This window comes from Schistocerca nitens, chromosome 2, assembly GCF_023898315.1.
Source record: "Schistocerca nitens isolate TAMUIC-IGC-003100 chromosome 2, iqSchNite1.1, whole genome shotgun sequence".
Classification (NCBI taxonomy): Eukaryota; Metazoa; Arthropoda; class Insecta; order Orthoptera; family Acrididae; genus Schistocerca; species Schistocerca nitens.
The window spans coordinates 312515899-312534966 of NC_064615.1; the positions used below are offsets into that span (position 1 = coordinate 312515899).

Sequence of the window (19068 nt, forward strand, 5' to 3'; positions counted from 1 at the left end):
AGTCAAAGAAAAGTCGTAAGCTCTTTCAAGACAGCACAAGGGCTTTTACAAAAAAATAACAGCTTTGCTTGTGAGCGCAGGTGGTGGCATCTCGCCATAAAGTCAGCCCACGAGGGCGGCCCGGTCTTTAGCAGGACAATGGCCAGCGACCTGCATTTTGGAAACGTATTTTGCACCTCGGGTGTGCGACCGACAGATGGGCGCCGTGGTTTATTATTTGCTTTGGGAAGGAGAGCGTTGTCCGCCGCAGCAGTGGAATCCTCACGGTTTTCTCTGGCGCCAAGTTTAGCCGGGGAGAGCATAGATTTTGGCGGGGACACTTTCTCATTGGAGTAATACCACTATGCCGTGTCTAGATGGGCTATCTGGCGCGGTGTCATAAGTACTCCATAGGTGAAATTTGCGCGGCCAGCTTGAAAAGTAGTGGGGACAATTTTTGGCGTAACTACGTGGATTCGATGTTGCGGAGGGAGGAGAGGAGAGATTGTCGAGGTATTCGGTGGATGTCCACCGTAGAGAACAGTCTGGGCAGTTCGGCCGAGGTATGCTGTATGCTCAGCAAATTGTCGGAGAGCAGATACAGAGCCTCGGTGTTTTCGGCACGCCAACCGTGATTCTCTGCACAGCTCGGGGCGAGGGTACTCTGGTCGCAGCCTTTGCAGTTGCGCACCTACAACCAGTCTGCACATCACTTATTGGGCAGTTCAGCAGTGAGCAAATCGTCAGCTCAGGCCCATTAGCATTCTTTGTCTGAGGAATTAGTAATCCCTGCAGCGAGTCCATCTGACCCGCAGCCCTGTATTTCAAAGAATGGACATTGTATTGCCGTTCAGCTAGAGGTTCACAATCTCGGTCAGTACCTCAGATATAGCCAGAAAGCGTTGATGCTATTATGTTAAGGGAGGCATCGTTCTATCGTTCTAGCTTCACCCCCTTCCCCTTTATAACTTTGCCAACTATCAACATCATCTGTCACATGTATTTTGTTCCACGTTTTTTTTTTTTTTTTTTTTTTTTTTTGCACACTAATTCTGGAAAAGCACTTTTTGGATTCGTAATAGACTAAGTCCGAAAAGAGCAATATTTTATTTCAGTGCCTTGTTCATCCTGACCATTTGAACTGTAATAAATTTTTGCGAGCTTAGGGTACATAATAAGGATAGGAAACCTTACAAAGGGACGACTAAAAGTTTGTACTTGAGGTCATGGCTGCAGCGTATATCCAACGTAGTGCGAATCCGATGCCGGTATAAAGGGTGGTCGTAAACTGTTTGAATAGCTTGTAAGCTTGTTACAGGTGAGGTTGTGCGGGATATAATTATTAAGAAGAAAACTTGATATGTTGCTCTGTTTTCGAGTTAATTAGCATTAAAGTTAGACAATCAAGTCATTGCACACACGAATTCAAGGACCTGTACGCGTTAAAAGGCAGTAATGCACATACACCAGTGCGTCTGTGGGCTACTACTTGTTGAAATGCTCATTACCAGTTAAAACGTGCCTTTTTCGTAAGTGTTAAATTTAAGCTAGGCGAACGAAAGCTACGTTTGTTCGGTCTGAAGAAATCAAACGATGAACACATTTGGGGCACTGTCCGTGGCAGGTTGCTCGAATTTCCACACTCAACTTCCTGAGGGGATAACTTCAAAGCTAAATAACGCAGAAACGGCGCAAGTGTAACGAATTTTTTCCTTAATAATTGTTTCTCAGGACAGCCTACCTTGCAACAGCATTACAAACTTTTCATGCTGTTTCTCACCCCACTGTATAAAGCATTGATATGTGAGCAAGGAATTAGTGTGCCATTCTTGTCTTTCCGACGTGCGTGCGGTAAATGCAGAAACGTAAACTATGGCGACGTTATTATCAAATGCGTTGAAACAGTACCTCAGTGCTGTTATTCTTTTCCTAGCTGCTGAATGACGAACATCGGTGGACACCTATAGGAAAATGATGAAGAATGTGTATGGGCAACGTGTCTGTCGAAAACCGCAGGCCGCTGTGGCCGAGCGGTTCTAGGCGCTTCAGTCGGGACCGCGCTGCTGCTATGGTCGCAGGTTCGAATTCTGCCTCGGGCATGGATGTATGTGATGTCCTTAGGTTAGTTAGGTTTAAGTAGTTCTAAGTCTAGGGGACTGATGACCTCAGATGTTAAGTCCCATAGTGCTTAGAGCCTGCCTGCCTGCGACAGGGGGTGCTCGTGCTTCATGACAAATTACGTCCCCATATCGCAAAAGCCGTAACGCAGAAGTTACGCCAACTCACCTGGGGGACACTCGAGCACCCGCCCTAATGTAGTCCTGGCCTCTCGCCATGCGATTACCAAGCCTTGAAGGGTCGACGATTCCTGTCGGATGAGGATGTGGAGCAGGCAGCTACCGACTTCAGTACGCAGCAAAACACGATGTTTTACCAAACTGGGGCATCTTCATCCCGGTGCGTTGGTGGGATGATTGCTTCAGTGCTCACGGAAATTTTGCCTGATTGGCACCCCGATTCCGGACTGTACGGCCTTCGAACGGAAAGTTTTTGAGCGCATCTTATATAAATACACTGCTGGCCGTTAAACTGCAGCATTATGAAGACGACATGCAACAAACGTCATACTGGTACGACATGCTTGGATATGCAAACGATTAGCATTTCAGCACAATCGCACATTCCATACACAAGGAAAGATTACGCAGCGGGTTTCTCGTTCATTAACTTTAACTATGTGGAGTCGCTCGAAGCACCGTGGTTACGCGTCATTGGCTATTCGTATCATAACTGGATATGAAACGTGGTGCTACCAGTACCAACTGGAGAGAAAGCGAAAAACAGTGGCATGGAATTCATCGTCCCATAGTCCCAAAAAAGGTCGGCTGACGAAATGCAAGATTAAGACGTTGTTGATCGTCTTTTTCGACAGCGAAGGCTTGATCCGCCATAAATTTCTAATCTAGAGAGGCGGGGAAGACGGACTGGATGCCACTGGCTGTCGATTGGTCTCCGGATTGTATCGGTAGCACCAAGTCTTATCGTTTGCGACGTTGCGGATATCCAAGAATGCGTGACCACGGTACGTCGAGTAATTTTACAAGATGCATTTCCTGACACTTTCCAGAAGGTCTAAAAGCGAATTCTGGAGTGTGTTGTAGCTTTGAAGGCCAGTAAAGCTATTTTGTTCTTAACACTTGTCTCCTAATTTTTTTGAGGCCACTCATCAAACTTTTCAGACCCAACTTGTAGTTCCGTGGTACTGCTGGTACCATTGGTCAGGATCCCACCAAATTCACGTGAACATGGAATCGATTGGTCCAGGAATGCAGTTCTCAGCTACACGAAGGATTTCAATGGCCCCCAAGTGTCTAATTCCCAGGAGGATAAATTTATTGTTCGCTCGGCGGTGGAGTTAGGTCAGGAAACGGACTTGTTTGCAATAAGACAGGATAACGAAGGACCACATGTTATCCATCCTCTCCTGACGTAGTATCTCGATACAGAATGTGTGCGACTGTCGCTCTGGCCTGATCTCTCACCCACGGGAAACATTCGATCGAGAGACCAGCAGGCCAGCATTCGCTAGCCACTGCTTGGTCATAGCGTAGAAGGAGTATGAATTCGTGCTATTGCCATTTCGACGGCGAGGAGTGTAAATTCGAAAATTAATATTACCTTATTCAAAGTGGACGTGTAGGAGTAAACGATATATAATATAATAAAACGTCCGTCCACGGCAATAACATCAGTTGGGCCCCGGAGACTGATTACGCTTTAACCGTATTGGGTAGTAGCGCCATCAAAGCACTGGCCAATTTAAATAACAAGCATGACCTTATAAAGCGATCTTAAGGATAACAGTTCAGACGAAGGTCTCGAAAGGCTGAATAATTTCATGGGTAAGAAGGGTTTACCAAGGCAGCTGTATACCTGATCGGCAACAACGCGCCGTCTCAGCAGTGTCCCCTGGGAGCCGAGCGGCGAATTCCCACAGCGCCACAGGACCGCCCGCCGTCTGTCTCGGCGAACAGTGTGTGCATGAGGGGGAGGGAGGGGACCGCCAGAGACGCCGTTACCAGGCAACGTCGACGGCCTCCTCCAACAGCGTCAGCGTCATCCTCACCAGGAAGCGCAGCCGCCTTTTGTTACACCACATTTTTCTGTGCTTCCATCTGATCTAAATGCAGTGCAAGTCGCCATTACAAATTCGACACGCTCTCTCTGCACTTCATGCCCCAACGACGTCTCGCGCAGATGTTTTTGCGCCGCATTTACATACACTCCCCATCTGCAGCCGATCCGTGTTTTTGTACCGCTTGATGGAGGCGTGCATGTTTGTATTCATTTATTTACTTAACCTGATTTGCTTATGCCCAGCAGGCCCTCTCTCGCATTGGCCCAGGCTTTCAGACATTCAGTACCTATTTTACATCATAGTTTCCAAAGCAATAGCAATTTTATCATGACAAATGGTATAAAATGTTTTGAGTGTCTGAAGTGACAATGTGAGTAAATACACTACTGGCCATTAAAATTGCTACACCAAGAAGAAATGCAGATGATAAACGAGTATTCATTGGACAAATATATTATACTACAACTGAAATCTGATTACTTTTTCACGCAATTTGGGTGTATAGATCCTGAGAAGTCAGTACCCAGGACAACCACCTCTGGCCGAAATAACGGCATTTATACGCCTGGGCATTGAGTCAAACAGAACTTGGATGGCGTGTACAGGTACAGCTGCCCATGCAGATTCAACACGATATCACAGTTCATCGAGAGTAGTGACTGGCGTATTGTGACGAGCCAGTTGCTCGGCCACCATTGATCAGTCGTTTTCAATTGCTGAGAGATCTGGAGAATGTGTTGGCCAGGTCAGCAGTCGAACATTTTCTGTATCCAGAAAGGCCCGTACAGGACCTGCAACATGCAGTCGTGCATTATCCTGCTGAAATGTAGGGTTTCGCAGGGATCGAATGAAGGGTAGAGACACGGGTCGTAACACATCTGATATGTAACGTCCACTGTTCAATGTGCCGTCAATGCGAACAAGAGGTGACCGAGACGTGTAACCAATGGCACCCCATACCATCACGCCGGGTGGTACGCCAGTATGGCGATGACGAGTACACGCTTCCAATGTGAGTTCACCGCGAAGTCGCCTAACACGGATGTACTATCATGATGGTGTAAACAGAACCTGGATTCATCCGAAAAAATGACGTTTTGCCATTCGTGCACCCAGGTTCGTCGTTGAGTACACCATCGCAGGCGATCCTGTCTGTGATGCAGCGTCAAGGGTCACCGCAGCCATGGTCTCCGAGCTGATAGTCCATGCTGCTGCAAACGTCGTCGAACTGTTCGTGCAGATGAATGTTGTCTTGAAAACGTTCCCATCTGTTGATTCAGGGATCGAGACGTGGCTGCACGATCCGTTACAGCCATGCAGATAAGATGCCAGTCATCTCGACTGCTAGTGATACGAGGCCGTTGGGATCCAGCACGGCGTTCTGTATTACTCTACTGAACCCACCGATTCCATATTCTGCTAACAGTCATTGGATCTCGACCAACGCGAGCAGCAATGTCGTGATAAGATAAACCGCAATCGCGATTGGCTACAATCCGACATTTATCAAAGTCGGAAACGTGATGGTACGCATTTCTCCTCCTTACACGAGTCATCACAACACCGTTTCACCATGCAACGCCGGTCAACTGCTGTTTGTGTATGAGAAATCGTTTGGAAACTTTCCACATGTCAGCACGTTGTAGGTGTCGCCACCGGCGCCAACCTTGTGTGAATGCTCTGAAAAGCTAATCATTTGCATATCACAGCATCTTCTTCCTATCGGTTAAATTTCGCGTCTGTGGCACGTCATCTTCGTAGTGTAGCAATTTTAATGTCCAGTAGTGTAGTACTGACTGTGTGCTAGTAAAGATTGTAGTAGCGGTACCTGTACTACTGCAGCTGCTGCCACTAATAATGATAATATAATAATAATAATAATAATAATAATAATAATAAGAAGAAGAAGAAGAAGAAGAAGAAGAAGAATGACAGTAGTAATGACAATAATAACAAAAATTATGTGGCATGTATAAAAAGAATTTATCGGTGTACAAGATAAATGTTTTCTGATCTAGCCGATTCTGGGGGAAAGGAAATTTAAGGAGATTGCACCAGCTAAGAACATCGTGAAAACAGAGAGATCTGGTTGGAAAAAAGGATGTACAAAGGTAACGAGCACTTACAGGGACAATGGTAATCCTTATTGTTCCTTCAGTAGATGTGTTATTAACTGTCCTCTAAAGCCGGAGATGTTATTCAGTTTTCTTATATAACGCGGGAAGTGATTCTTGCTACTGAGAAGGACTTCGAGAAAGTGGCTGAACGATGGAGTGGGACGGAAAGGATTTTGCTCTTATGATAACGGGTGTTTCTGCCATAAGGGCGTTAAGGATGAGCAGGTGTGTTTATGACTAAAAATTCTGAGACCTTGAATTCGAACCCTGTATATCCTATGTCTCCCACTGGGATCTGCTGTGGCATCTACCAGCGCTTCATGTACACAGAATACGGAAGTTCTCCGTGGTTGCCAGCCTAAGTGGCCGTGCGGTTCTAGGCGCTGCAGTCTGGAACCGCGAGACCGCTACGGTCACAGGTTCGTATCCTGCCTCGGGCATGGATGTGTGTAATGTCCTTAGGTTAGTTATGTTTAACTAGTTCTAAGTTCTAGGAGACTAATGACCTCAGAAGTTGAGTCCCATAGTGCTCAGAGCCATTTGAACCATCTCCGTGGTTCCTATTCCTCGTTGAATTTTAGCTCCCCCTTCCACTCCCCTCCACTCCTTATCCAGATCAGTTGACTACTAAGTCGGAAGATATCAAGGAGTATACCAACACCAACACAACCGTGCCAAGTGAAATACCTGTTGATTTTTGCGAACATTTCATTCTTATTTTAGAAAATGTCATAAAAAGAGTTAACGGTTCGTACAGATGTTATACACAACATTCATCTTAGTATAGAGGCACAAAGGCCATAATTTTATTATTCGTTATCTACGGTAATGTCTATCCTAGTGTTGTGCAAACTCGTTTTCCCGTGGCTGAATATTTGACAGCTACTCTGCAGAAACTGCTATTGTGCTCTCGTGCTTAACGTTACTGGGTAAAACTGTGTATGTCCTCTGTTGTTCTGCTGCATAGAACATCAGATTTTCTTGAGAATGGTAACAGGGGTCACTAAATGCTGGGAGGACAAGTGAGAAGCTTCTTCAACATTTCTGAATAAACACTCAGCTTTGTCAAGGTGAAAAGCTTCATATAAATCAGTAAAGCGAATGACATTATCACCCAATTTATCTGTTTACCTCAGCCTAGCTCATAATCTAGGTCGGTAAATTGGCATTATTACACTATGAAAGAAAAGTAATAGCTGTTTGCAGAGTGTGCGACATTGTCATGGCTCTAACTCCATACTTCCCAAGCAAAACCTGCGCAATCTGGACACCCGCGCATCTATACCGATGGGAAGGATAGGTAACGTTCCACACGTGTTCGTAGTGGTGCATCCGCATTGTTTCCATACTAACCCAGAACCCCAAAAGATGATGAGTGTGACACTCGTCGGAACGACGTAGTATTTCAGCGCTGCCACCCGACATAATTTCATGAACAGTAAATAGTGGTGACACCTTTCCTTTTTTTTAAAAAAAAAGAAAGGGGGGAGAGAGAGAGAGAGAGAGAGAGAGAGAGAGAGAGAGAGAGAGAGAGCAATCGGTATCGACATGCCAGTCAGAACTGTTCTTCAGACAAGGTCATTTACGGCGGTTCAACTCCATCGTAGTCTTTCTTGTTCTAATGAAAGCTTCTCCTCCTTGTCCAATGATCTCGAATGGTGGGACGTTAAACTATTACGTTTCTTCTTATAGAACTATTTTGATTTGCACTCTTGATCAATTTAGTCAGTAAATAAAGACTTCGTACACACGTATTCTATACATATAAAAAACTATACATTGCTTGAAATAGGCAGTACTGAAAACGAGTTAAAAATAAAACAGTGGACCTACACCTTCACAAAGCATTCAGTCGTTCATAAGACTACAAACATCGTCAAATAACTGTCAGAGGATTCTTTTTTGCTTTTACAAGCACAAAAATAAGATGTCCAGAAATAATTTGCTCGTGATTGCGATACATTTTTTTTCAGTAGTCCAGAATGTTCAAATGTGTGTGAGTTCCTAAGGGACCAAACTGCTGCGGTCATCGGTCCCTAGACTTACACACCACTTAAACTAACTTATGCTAAGAAAAACACACACACCCATGCCCGAGGGTGGACTCGAACCTCCGGCGGGAGGGGCCGTGCAATCCTTGACATGGCGCCTCAAACCGCGCGGCCACTCCGCGCCGCTTTTCTCAGTAGTATATGGTTTCACGAAGGGTACAGAAATCATTTAAGATACATCAAAACAACGGTAGACTGCCACTCCCTGTTGCAGCATTGCTGTTATATGTATTACCCTATAAAAGACGACTTGTTTGAAACTTCTATGTAGTGTGAAATGCATCGAATTTTACAACTGGAGTTGAAATACAAGCTGCTAACTTTTTATAATTTAAGACTGCTATGGTGTTTATTTTTGCTCATAGACAATGTTACATCTCCTTAACTTATAAAAAGACTACGAAGAATTTTATCTACAAGAATTAATTCTCTTACTTTAATTCTCCACAGATTAGAGAATAGTTCATTTCTACACGGAATTACAGACTGGGGAACTTGAGAACATTTATTAGTCATCTTTCATACTTTTCTGGAAAAACTGCGAATTGACTTTAAAAACCCACTTGGTTACTCAGACATGCAAGTAATATGCGCTGAAAACATAAACTACAGAATGGAAATTCTTCAGAACCATGAATCAGAAGACTAAGGAAACAAAAAGAGATCAAATAGGAAAAAAACTGCTATAAATCTTACAACGAAACAACGGTAGGCCCATTACAGGCACAAGGTGCCGGCCGCTGTGGCCGGAGTTGAAGAACGTGGTGTAGTACAATTCTTGTGAGAAAAACGTCTAAATTTGCACACAAATTCAGCTTGAAATTCTGGCGCTACATGTACCAAATGCAATGTCGCGTCTCGCTGTAGAGGAATGGTGCCAGCAATCTGACCACGGCCGCACAGACGTGACTGATGCTGAGCGGGAAGGAAGGCCAACGATATCGACCACAGAGGACAATGTCAAGGGAATCGAGGAACTGATTCGCAACAAACTGCAGATTTTCTGACGATGAAGACATTCACACAGTGGCTCTCGAAGGCTGTCTGAAGAGGGAGCAGATATCTGTCGTCGAGGGACTGAACGATTTGTAGATTGATCTGACTTTTGATCACAGGGACTTGGTGACTATGTTGAAAAACAGTGTCATGTATCTGTTTCGCTTCCAAGTGTACTGCAGCATGTAGTAAAAGTTACTTGGCCTGCCATAATAACGTGTAACTTACTTTTTGAAGTCTTCTCGTATTATTGGAAACAGCAGACTGCAGTGGCATGATCACTTGATGAGAATAACTCAATGCAGAGCAGCAGCAAAACACTTTCGGCACTGGGAAGCGACCAACGGCAGTCCAAGGGAGCCAGAGACAGTGAAAACAGTGGTGGAAAAAATGAGCTGTAACTTGGAAGATGTCACGGATCAGAAACTGTACTATGACAGGAAGAAATATCGATAGCTCGTGCATCACATCAGCGAAGCTGATGTGGAGAATCATGATAATGCAAGTAATAGCGACGACAGTGCAAAATCGTTTAACAATTTATCCTCCTCGCATATGAAAACGTGCGGGATCCTCCGTTACGAAATATTGGAATGATTGTAAGAATCATGCACTACCGGATATAAATTGGTTTCCCTTGACAACAAGGATGAGAAAGTATGTCCAACGTTAATAATTAGGTGGCATGCAGGGAAACACAAGTGATTAATTATTAATTAAAAATGAAAAGCCGGCCGCTGTGACCGAGCGGTTCTAGGCGCTTCAGTCTGGAACCGCGCTGCTGCTACGGTCGCAGGTTCGAATCCTGCCTCGGGCATGGATGTGTGTGATGTCCTTAGGTCAGTTAGGTTTAAGTAGTTCTAAGTTCTAGGGGACTGGTGACCTCAGATGTTAAGTCCCATAATACTCAGAGCCATTTGAAGCATTTTGAAAAATGAAAAAATCCAAAATGAAAAACACTCGACAGATACGTATGATCCAGTATAATCCATCATTATTCCAGCTAATGGGACAGAAAAATAGTTATTCCTTCTGTGACCTTGGAATTGAAGTATAATAGCAGTATAAAGAATACAGAATTTTGTAAGGATGAATTTTTGGCAGGAATGAGAGAGGCTGCATGGAAGCAAACAATTCCGATTCGTCCCATGCTGCACCGGTTCCTAAGCTTACGCACTACGTAATCTAACTTAAACTAACTAAAGCTAAGGACAACACACACACCTATGCCCGAGGGAGGACTCGAACCTCCTACGGGGGCAGCCCCGCGAACCGTGATGAGGCGCCCTAGACCGCTCGGCTACCCCGCGGGACAGAAATATGAATAAAGCTCGTAAAAGTATTATGGGAAATCCGTTACGTGCAAGCGATGGAATTGTGGCGAACGAACAACTAATTGTTTATTTCTGTCCCGTCTTTTTTCACTATATACGTATTCAGCTCATATCTTTGTTTTCAATTTTAATTGCAGCCGGCCGCTGGTGGCCGAGCGGTTCTGGCGCTACAGTCTGGAACCGCGCGACCGCTACGGTCGCAGGTTCGAATCCTGCCTCGGGCATGGATGTGTGTGTTGTCCTTAGGTTAGTTAGGTTTAAGTAGTTCTAAGTTCTAGGGGACTTATGACCTCAGCAGTTGAGTCCCATAGTGCTCAGAGCCAATTTTAATTGCCTCGCGCTTGTTAAGCTCATGTGTTGTTTCTTAAATTTTGCACATTTTTGTTTCTCCACTTCTTCTCTCGTTACAGGCCAGCTAAGGACCACGCTTTCTCCTATTACTCCTTCATCTACTCACTTTTTTCGTTCTTTTTTTCTGCTGCACACCATTACATATTTCAATGACATTTCCTGCCGGTAGTCCTTTTGTTACGAAATATTGGAATGACCGTACGAATCATATTTACAACGGGAACCTACATATTCAGATGTGGATATCTTGTCGTAGACTTAGCTTTACTTTGGTACAGAACCAGATATATGGCGGGAGTGATAGGAAACGCGAGAGAGGTTTACACATCTGTCCGTGGTTGCTAGCAGGAAATGCTAAACCTGAGAAGAATATCTAACAACAGTGTATCATGTCCCTCGCATATGAAAACGTGCTGAATCCTCCCCTCCGCTATCTTCCGTCTGTATATTTTGTCTCCTCAAGGAAAAGGAACAACTTCTTGAAATAAGACAGTCTGGTTGCCAACTTTTTTTCTATTTATTGACAACGACGCGTTTCGCCCTTGTGGAACATCTTCAGATTTACGTGACAAGTAACGTGATGAGCCAACTTCAGTCCTTTAACGCCGTATGCCATATGTTGGCTGACGACATTACTTCGTATGTTAACCTGAAGATGGTCTACAAGGGCAAAACGCCTCATTGCCAATAAATAGATAAAAAAATTGGCAACCAAGACTGTCTTATACCAAGAAATTCATAACCAGTTGCTGTATCAGGAGCCCAGTTTTACTTGAAAAAGAAGTAACCAAAATGTAGCTATAGCCAGATTGCAGTTAGCTAACTTTCCTCGATAGGTGTTGCTTAAAAAATATCCTCAATTTCTTGCCACTGAAATTGTGGAGACCATGTTGGTATGATTAGGAATGTGTCACAGTGTCGACAGGCCAACGAACCCCGTCCTTCTCAATTTTGACACCATCCCACCATTTGATCGCAGAGTCACAACGAAGAGCGTCTGCAGAAGAAGGGCGATCAGAATTAGAACGACAGCCACCCCTCTTGCACTGTCTTTTCAGGGCGAACTTAATGCAGATTAAGTCAGCCTTTACTGTGTTCTCTTAATTCGTACCGTCCACAAAATAAGACCGTCAGTGTGCAAATAATGATGCATTTACGCATAAGAATCATCCTCTGTGTTAACTGCATGTGTGTAGAGAGATAGGGAAAGTTTGATGCAGAAAGTCATTTTAACACAATCGGCAGTAACTCATACTGACATCCGCCTTACTTCAGACGCTAGCTACAGCTACAGTGATTTGTACTTTAAATAAAATACTGACTACTTTTGAAAGTGGCTAGTAACTGTGATCCGATATCTGAATTCTATTCTTCTGCCGAATGCGAAATAATTTCTCCGTGCATCGGAACGTCTCAGTTCAAGAAAGAGAGAGAGTGTGGTTGTGGAGGAGCTGGATGCGGAGGAAGGGGGAAGGGCTAGTAATGGAAGGTGGGGGGGGGGGGGGAATCGAGAAGGTTGGTGGAAGGGGAAGAGGAAGGGATCCATAAGTAGGGGTACAGTCACGGGCGCTAACTGATACCTTCCAGGAATGAACGCTAGTGTTTTGTCATTTACTAAGAGTTGGTCTTGAAAATTAGGTGTATTCTTGGTAAAAAAAAATCTTTACCCTAAGGTTGGCAACAACTCTAGGATGAGTATTTTTAGCGTAGAGGTCACAGTGTAATTCGTTGTCAATGGTAGTAGGGTTAGAGCTACGATCTTGAAAAGAAAAGTAAAATAAAGAATGTGTGTGCTTGTTTAACACAGTGAAAAAGAAAAGGAGAGAAGAAGAAGAAGGAGTAGGAGGGGGGAAGAAGAAGAAGAACTGAAACAAGAACTCACTTCAGGTTTTTTTTCTCTTTTTTGGTCATGTCAGGGACTGTTTTATGATTGTAAGGTATCGGCACGAGGAACAGCGACAAGCAACTGGAAGTACTCCATGAAGTGAGAAACAAAATTTCTGTATCAAGAACTAGCAGGAAAAGTAGACAAAAATGCATTGGTTTGGAATGAATAAATAACATACTAACAGAAAAACGTTACTACGATTATGGAAAATGATTAGAGTACCAACAATTTGGATGAACTACCCATGAAAAGTTTATGTTGCCTGACGTGACGTGTATTTCTTGTTATGGACTCTTGGTGATTTATACTCCAATACCTGAGTTGTTAGATCAGTGATGTAGGGACGCAGACATCTGCCATCAGCGTCGACATGGCAATAATGCAAAATGCCTGCATTTCAAATAATTAAAGGGGAAAAGCTCCCACCGACAACTAGGTTATCAGAGATGGAACACAAGCTAAAATTGGACTAGGATGGTAGTGCAAATCCGGATTTGCTTCATGCAGTTTAAGGAAACCACGGTAAACCTAAATCTGGATGGATGGACGCGGATTCGATACCCGTTTCTCTGAGATGCGAGTCCAGGACTTTAAGCATTGTGTCACTTTTCTCTGGAAAGTAACGAAATGTGAATATACCAGTACAGCACAGAAACTTTGCTGAAAGGCCATTTGTGGATACGCGGATATGTTTGTTTACATTACGCGAGAATACGCTATTAATCATGCTAGGGACAACTGTCTAGGAAAAAACTCAATCAGTGTAGCAAAAAAATGGTTCAAATGGCTCTGAGCACCATGGAACTTAACTTCTAAGGTCATTAGTCCCCTAGAACTTAGAACCACTTAAACCTAACTAACCTAAGGACATCACACACATCCATGCCCGAGGCAGGATTCGAACCTGCGACCGTAGCGATCGCGCGGTTCCAGACTGTAGCGCCTAGAACCGCTCGACCACTCCGGCCGGCTCAGTGTAGCATATATGCGGGATTGGTCACAGGCTGATGAGCTAGTCACCGCGGGACACCTTTGTTAATTCAAAGAATTGCAGAAATTAAGATTGCACCATATTTCAATCACACTGAGTTACCGCGGAAGGTGTCAACTGAGACCTTGCCTTGGGTGCCTTCTTGGTCAGATTTCCCGGACGCGGGAAGACACTATGAGTAACACCGTGGTCTAACGGCAGCGACGCTAATCATTTTTTATTCTCATTTTGTTCGTTATTGTTCTCGTCATTTGGTCTGGACGGACGTCACGTGACACCCCTTCAATTCATCGATGAATACTTCACTCAGGTTTATTTCCCCTCCTTTTTCTGCAAAGGACACCCAGCCCTCTGACCGCACGCACTGAACTACCGTTCCTGCATCATTACATCGCGAGCTGCAGCTGAATTAGATAAAACGTTGTTTCATAATCGTCATCGAAGAAGATGCGCTCATACAATAATGCTACTAGCGATATTCTAGTAAAGGGTTATTTTCACAGTTCAACTTCCGATCAAGCACTGCTCGATGACATATACAGTATAATCATTTTGCAGTATCAACGAATACAATTTTCTTTAGGTAATTAACAATGATATACTGATACTGAAAATATAAAATGATAAGGTAAAACGACGGCCATGATAAATATTTAAGTATCGTCGCTCATACACTGAAAGGTGATTTGAGAACTAATGACGTAGTAAGGCTGCTTTTGTCGTAAGAAAAGGGAGCCTCTAGTGATGGTTTTTCTATTGCTATCAGTTTCTCTTTCTTTAAATCTCTCTCTCTCTCTCTCTCTCTCTCACATGCGCACACACACACACACGCACGCACACACACACACACACACGCACGCACGCACGCACACACAAACAAACACACGCACGCACACACGCACAAACACACACACAAACACACACCAACACCAACGCTTAAAGAAATAAACAAACGTATACGCACATTTATGCACCTTAATACTCGAAGACAAGGTACAGCAGATGGAAATTTAGGAAGAGCGAAGTGGTGAAGGCAGCTAAGAGGAGAGTAGTTTGATGTGAAGAGAGATTGGCAGAAGATAAAACATTAAGAAGTTTGGCCTCATCCGCTGTTCCAAATTACATGTGAAATTGTTTTGCAGACTTAAACAGTGGCTGACGGGTCGATACAGTGCTGTGTTTAAATTTAGTGGTATTCAAATACCTGTGGAGATACTGAAATATAGCTTTTCGAGGTTTCCCTAACTTAGTTCAAGTGAATGCCCGGAAGCACGATATATTCCCTGCCACTTGAGGTTGGTATCCACGACACCTATCAAGCTCTCTATCTCGTACTCTTTCTTTTTATATTTACGTCTTTGACAATCGGCACTGGCCAATTTGCGTACACTATTTTTTATGGTTTATTTGTGTTTTTTTTTTTACGGCACTAGGAGAAGTTAAGGAACGGATATCACAGCAATTAGATGACAGTCTCTCAGAGACAACAAAATCGTCGATACGCTTCATGTAAAGTATTCTCCACAAGCAAAGTGGTATACTGCTCACTGTTTCAGATTCTGTGTGCAAAACACTTTGACACGGGTCGTCTGAAACTTTGGTAGGGTATAACACCACGACGGGGACTGTAAACACGCAATGAGTTTACGAGGATGCACAAATTTCACAATTTCGACGGACGCTGGAAGCACGACCAAAATGACCCCACGACGAGGGTACGGCACGCGTCGCGACGTACCTTGTGAATAGGGTCACATGTCCTGCGACGCCGGAGGGGCGTCGAACGGTGACGGAGCAGCGCGCGCCAGGCGAGCGGTCGGTCGTGGAGACGCCACTCGCCGGTAGCCGTGGAGAGGGACACGCAGCGACTGGACGCGACGCCGGCTCCCACAGTGGGAAAGGGCGGCGGGCGCGCGCGCTCTCTGGCGGCCAGGGGGCGAAGCTGCAGCGCGTGCCTGGGTGTCGGCGGCCGTATGCCAACAGTCCTCGGCGGCGCGCCGCCGGCCGTGTCAAAGCCCTCCGCCGGCGCGTCTTATCAGCGCGCATCTCTCCTGATCGCTACTTCTTTTTTACTCTTTCCTTTTGCTGAGGACGTGCAGAAGGTAGTTAATGCCCACAGTGGTTCATTCTTTCCTAGAATTGTAGAACTACCGTAGGCTACTGTAGCCTACTATAAGTTAGCGTAGACTACGGTAGTTTCCCGGTAGCAGAGGTCAACTAAAGTCGTACCCTCGTTACCTGTATGTTGCATACCTATCGGGCGTTACCTCATTACGAACGCTCTCTTCACGTAGGGGATCACTGTCTTACTAGTATCCCCAAAAAACAGCAATCGGTGAGTTCCATCGCTTCTTCGGCACTCTGTACTTGTGACAGGGTGCGGTTAAATTTTCACAACTTTGTTTATTGCACTTGGGGCGGTCTTGTAAGGGCTACATGTCCGTTAGTCCGAAGGTTTCTTTTTTTATTTGTATTGTCTCGCCGGCCACGGTGACCGAGCGGTTCTAGGCGCTTCAGTCCCGAACCGCGCGACTGCTACGGTCGCAGGTTCGAATCCTGCCTCGGGCATGCATGTTTGTAATGTCCTTGGGTTAGTTAGGTTTAAGTAGTTAAGTTCTAGGGGACTGATGACCTCCGATGTTAAGTTCCATAGTGCTCAGAGCCATTTCAACCATTTGTATCGTCTCATTTCTAATGTCCTCTTCAACAAATGCCTTGGACAATCTGTTTTGTCTCACTTCTGATGTCCTATTCAACTAATACCTTGGGCAGCCTGTACCAATGCCAAGGTTCTGCACTGGTCGTACCTACGTCTCGAATGTGACGTATGACATGTCTGAGATGGTCTAATTTCTCATGATTTTTTGTACACCTGAGTTGGATAATTTCTATAGTACGTTCTATATTGAGCTCCTCATGCGGTGTCTGGATGCGCGTGTATCGTGAAATCCTAAGAATCCACCGAAGGACTTTGTGTTGTAATATCTGGATGTGCAGTATTTGGGTCTTGATAGCAAGACTGCAAGACGTGCCCCCATAAAGGATTTTTGATAGCACAGTTACTTCGTAGAGTCTAAATTTTGTTGAGATGTTGAGTTCTCTACCGCAGCATAGTGGTATCGGCTCCCTCACCATGCCAGAGGCTTTAAGCTTTGGGTCTTGCACGCGTCTACGAAAAACTCCCAGATTGTGGAGCTCCGCGGTACCTCTTGCCCTTGGTAGTAAGGTTTCTATTTAGTTGTGAACGTTTATTGCTAAAGTATATTGTCGTTGTTTTGCCCGGGTTAATTTTAATCTTGTTATGTTTGCACTACTCTGTGGTGAGGTTCAGTTGAGTCTAGTCTTCTGTCGTTGGTTCAAATGGCTCTGAGCACTATGGGTCTTAACTTCTGAGGTCATCAGTCCCCTAGAACTTGGAACTACTTAAACCTAACTAACCTAAGGACATCACACACATCCATGCCCGTGGCAGGATTCGAACCTGCGACCGTAGTGGTCGCGCGGTTTCAGACTGTAGCGCCTAGAACCGCTCGGCCACCTCGGCCGGTCTGTCGTTCGCGTTGTGGTTGGGGTCCACTCGGAAAAGACGCAGTGTCATCAGCGAACTGTGTTAGGTGAACGTCTGCAATCGTCGTTAGCGTAGATTGTAAACAAGAATGCTGACAAGTCCGAGCCTTGCGGAATTCCGACGTCTACGACTGTGATCTTCCATCTTATGCTTTCAAGTTGTTCTCGCCTTTTTTTTGATGAAGAGATTGTTCGCTATGAGTTTAGTATAGTTGACTGGGATCGCTGTTTGATCTCTCAGCTTCAATAACAAATTCGTGTACCAGACCTTATCACAGGCTTGTTCCACGTCTAGAAAAACAGCAGTGGTCAAGGTTGTCGTATTGAAATTCTTCGTGACATGCTCCGTAATTCTCAACACTTGGAGCTCCTCCAAAACTTCTGCTGCAAACTATATTGCTCAAGTCGGATCATTTCAGTTTCAGTTAAAATGTGGTTTAGTATCTCCTTAAGGATACTTCCGAAAGTTTTTCAAGGACTGCTCAGTAAACTGATAGGTTTTTGATTGGCAGGTTAACTCTTTCCTTGCTTTTGGAATAGGAACGACGTGTGCGAGCTGCCATATTTTTTTTTTCAGGAAATAGCAGTTGCGCAGTCAGTTGTTGTAAACTCTAGTATATAGGACGAGTAGCTTCCCCGGCAGTTTCTTGAGTTATTCATTCGTCATTGAAACTGGGACAGATGCATTGTTGTTCTTAAGATTCTTTAACTTGGTCCTCATTTCGTTGGGTGTTGTTAGTCGAGGTGCATTCCTGGTCTCTTGTATGGCTGCCCGTTGCGCCGTTTGGCTGGTTGTTATTTCGTACTCTTTCCCGGATGTCCAGATCTTACTGTATTAGTTGATTTTATGTTGTAAAAGCCTTAGCAAAGGCTTGTGCTTCTTCTATCGGGTAATCTGTCACTCCAGCTGGTATTTCGGGATTTTTTTCCCTCACAGTCTCCTAACATGTTAAACTTGTTGTAGCTGGGATTCACAGTCAAAATGTTTTGAAGGACATCTTCTTTACGCCAGTGACTGTTCAAATGGCTCTAAGCACTATGGGACTTAACATCTGAGGTCAACGGTGCCCTAGAACTTAGAACTACTTAAACCTAACTAACCTAAGGACATCACACACATCCATGGCCGAGGCAGGATTCGAACCTGCGACCGTAGCAGCAACGCGCTTCCGGACTGAAGCGCCTAGAACCGCTCGGCCACAGTTGCGGGCTCAGTGACTGTTATCAGTTTTTATCACAACATTGCAATTTCGGCCTTAGGCCATTATCAAGTGCTGATATTATGGCTTTAAGCCAATGTAATAGAAATTTATAACAGTTACTGGCTTAAAGATAATGTCCTTCTAACAAGTTGCCACTCATCTGTGGTGAACAGGCTAGAAACTCAGGATATACAAAGACCAAGGTAACCTATGGAGCGTCTTTGTTCTTCATAGTCACCATACTGTCTGTTACTTAAGAATAACCAATATTTATGGCAAAACTGAAAGTGTCATTTTTTAATTCAAGTTTATACGAAAACTGTTGATTTGTAATGTGAGACAGAGGGAAGTGATAATAAAAATAAAGAAAACAATACAGATTTATCCTACAGCACTAGAAAACGGAATTTCCTCAACAGCACTGGTAAAACAAAGAAAAGTAAGAAAAATATCA

At 44.5% G+C, this 19068-nt stretch overlaps 1 protein-coding gene across 1 annotated transcript in view; it reads right to left on the minus strand.

Moving 5' to 3' along the window:
- LOC126235003 (uncharacterized) overlaps nucleotides 1–15699 on the minus strand; it is a 554297-nt gene extending 538598 nt beyond the window's left edge. The window contains exon 1 of the mRNA XM_049943740.1: nucleotides 15584–15699. The gene's annotated coding sequence lies outside the window, so the exon portion shown is untranslated. The remainder of the gene's footprint in view (nucleotides 1–15583) is intronic.
- Between the last annotated feature and the right edge of the window lie 3369 nt (nucleotides 15700–19068).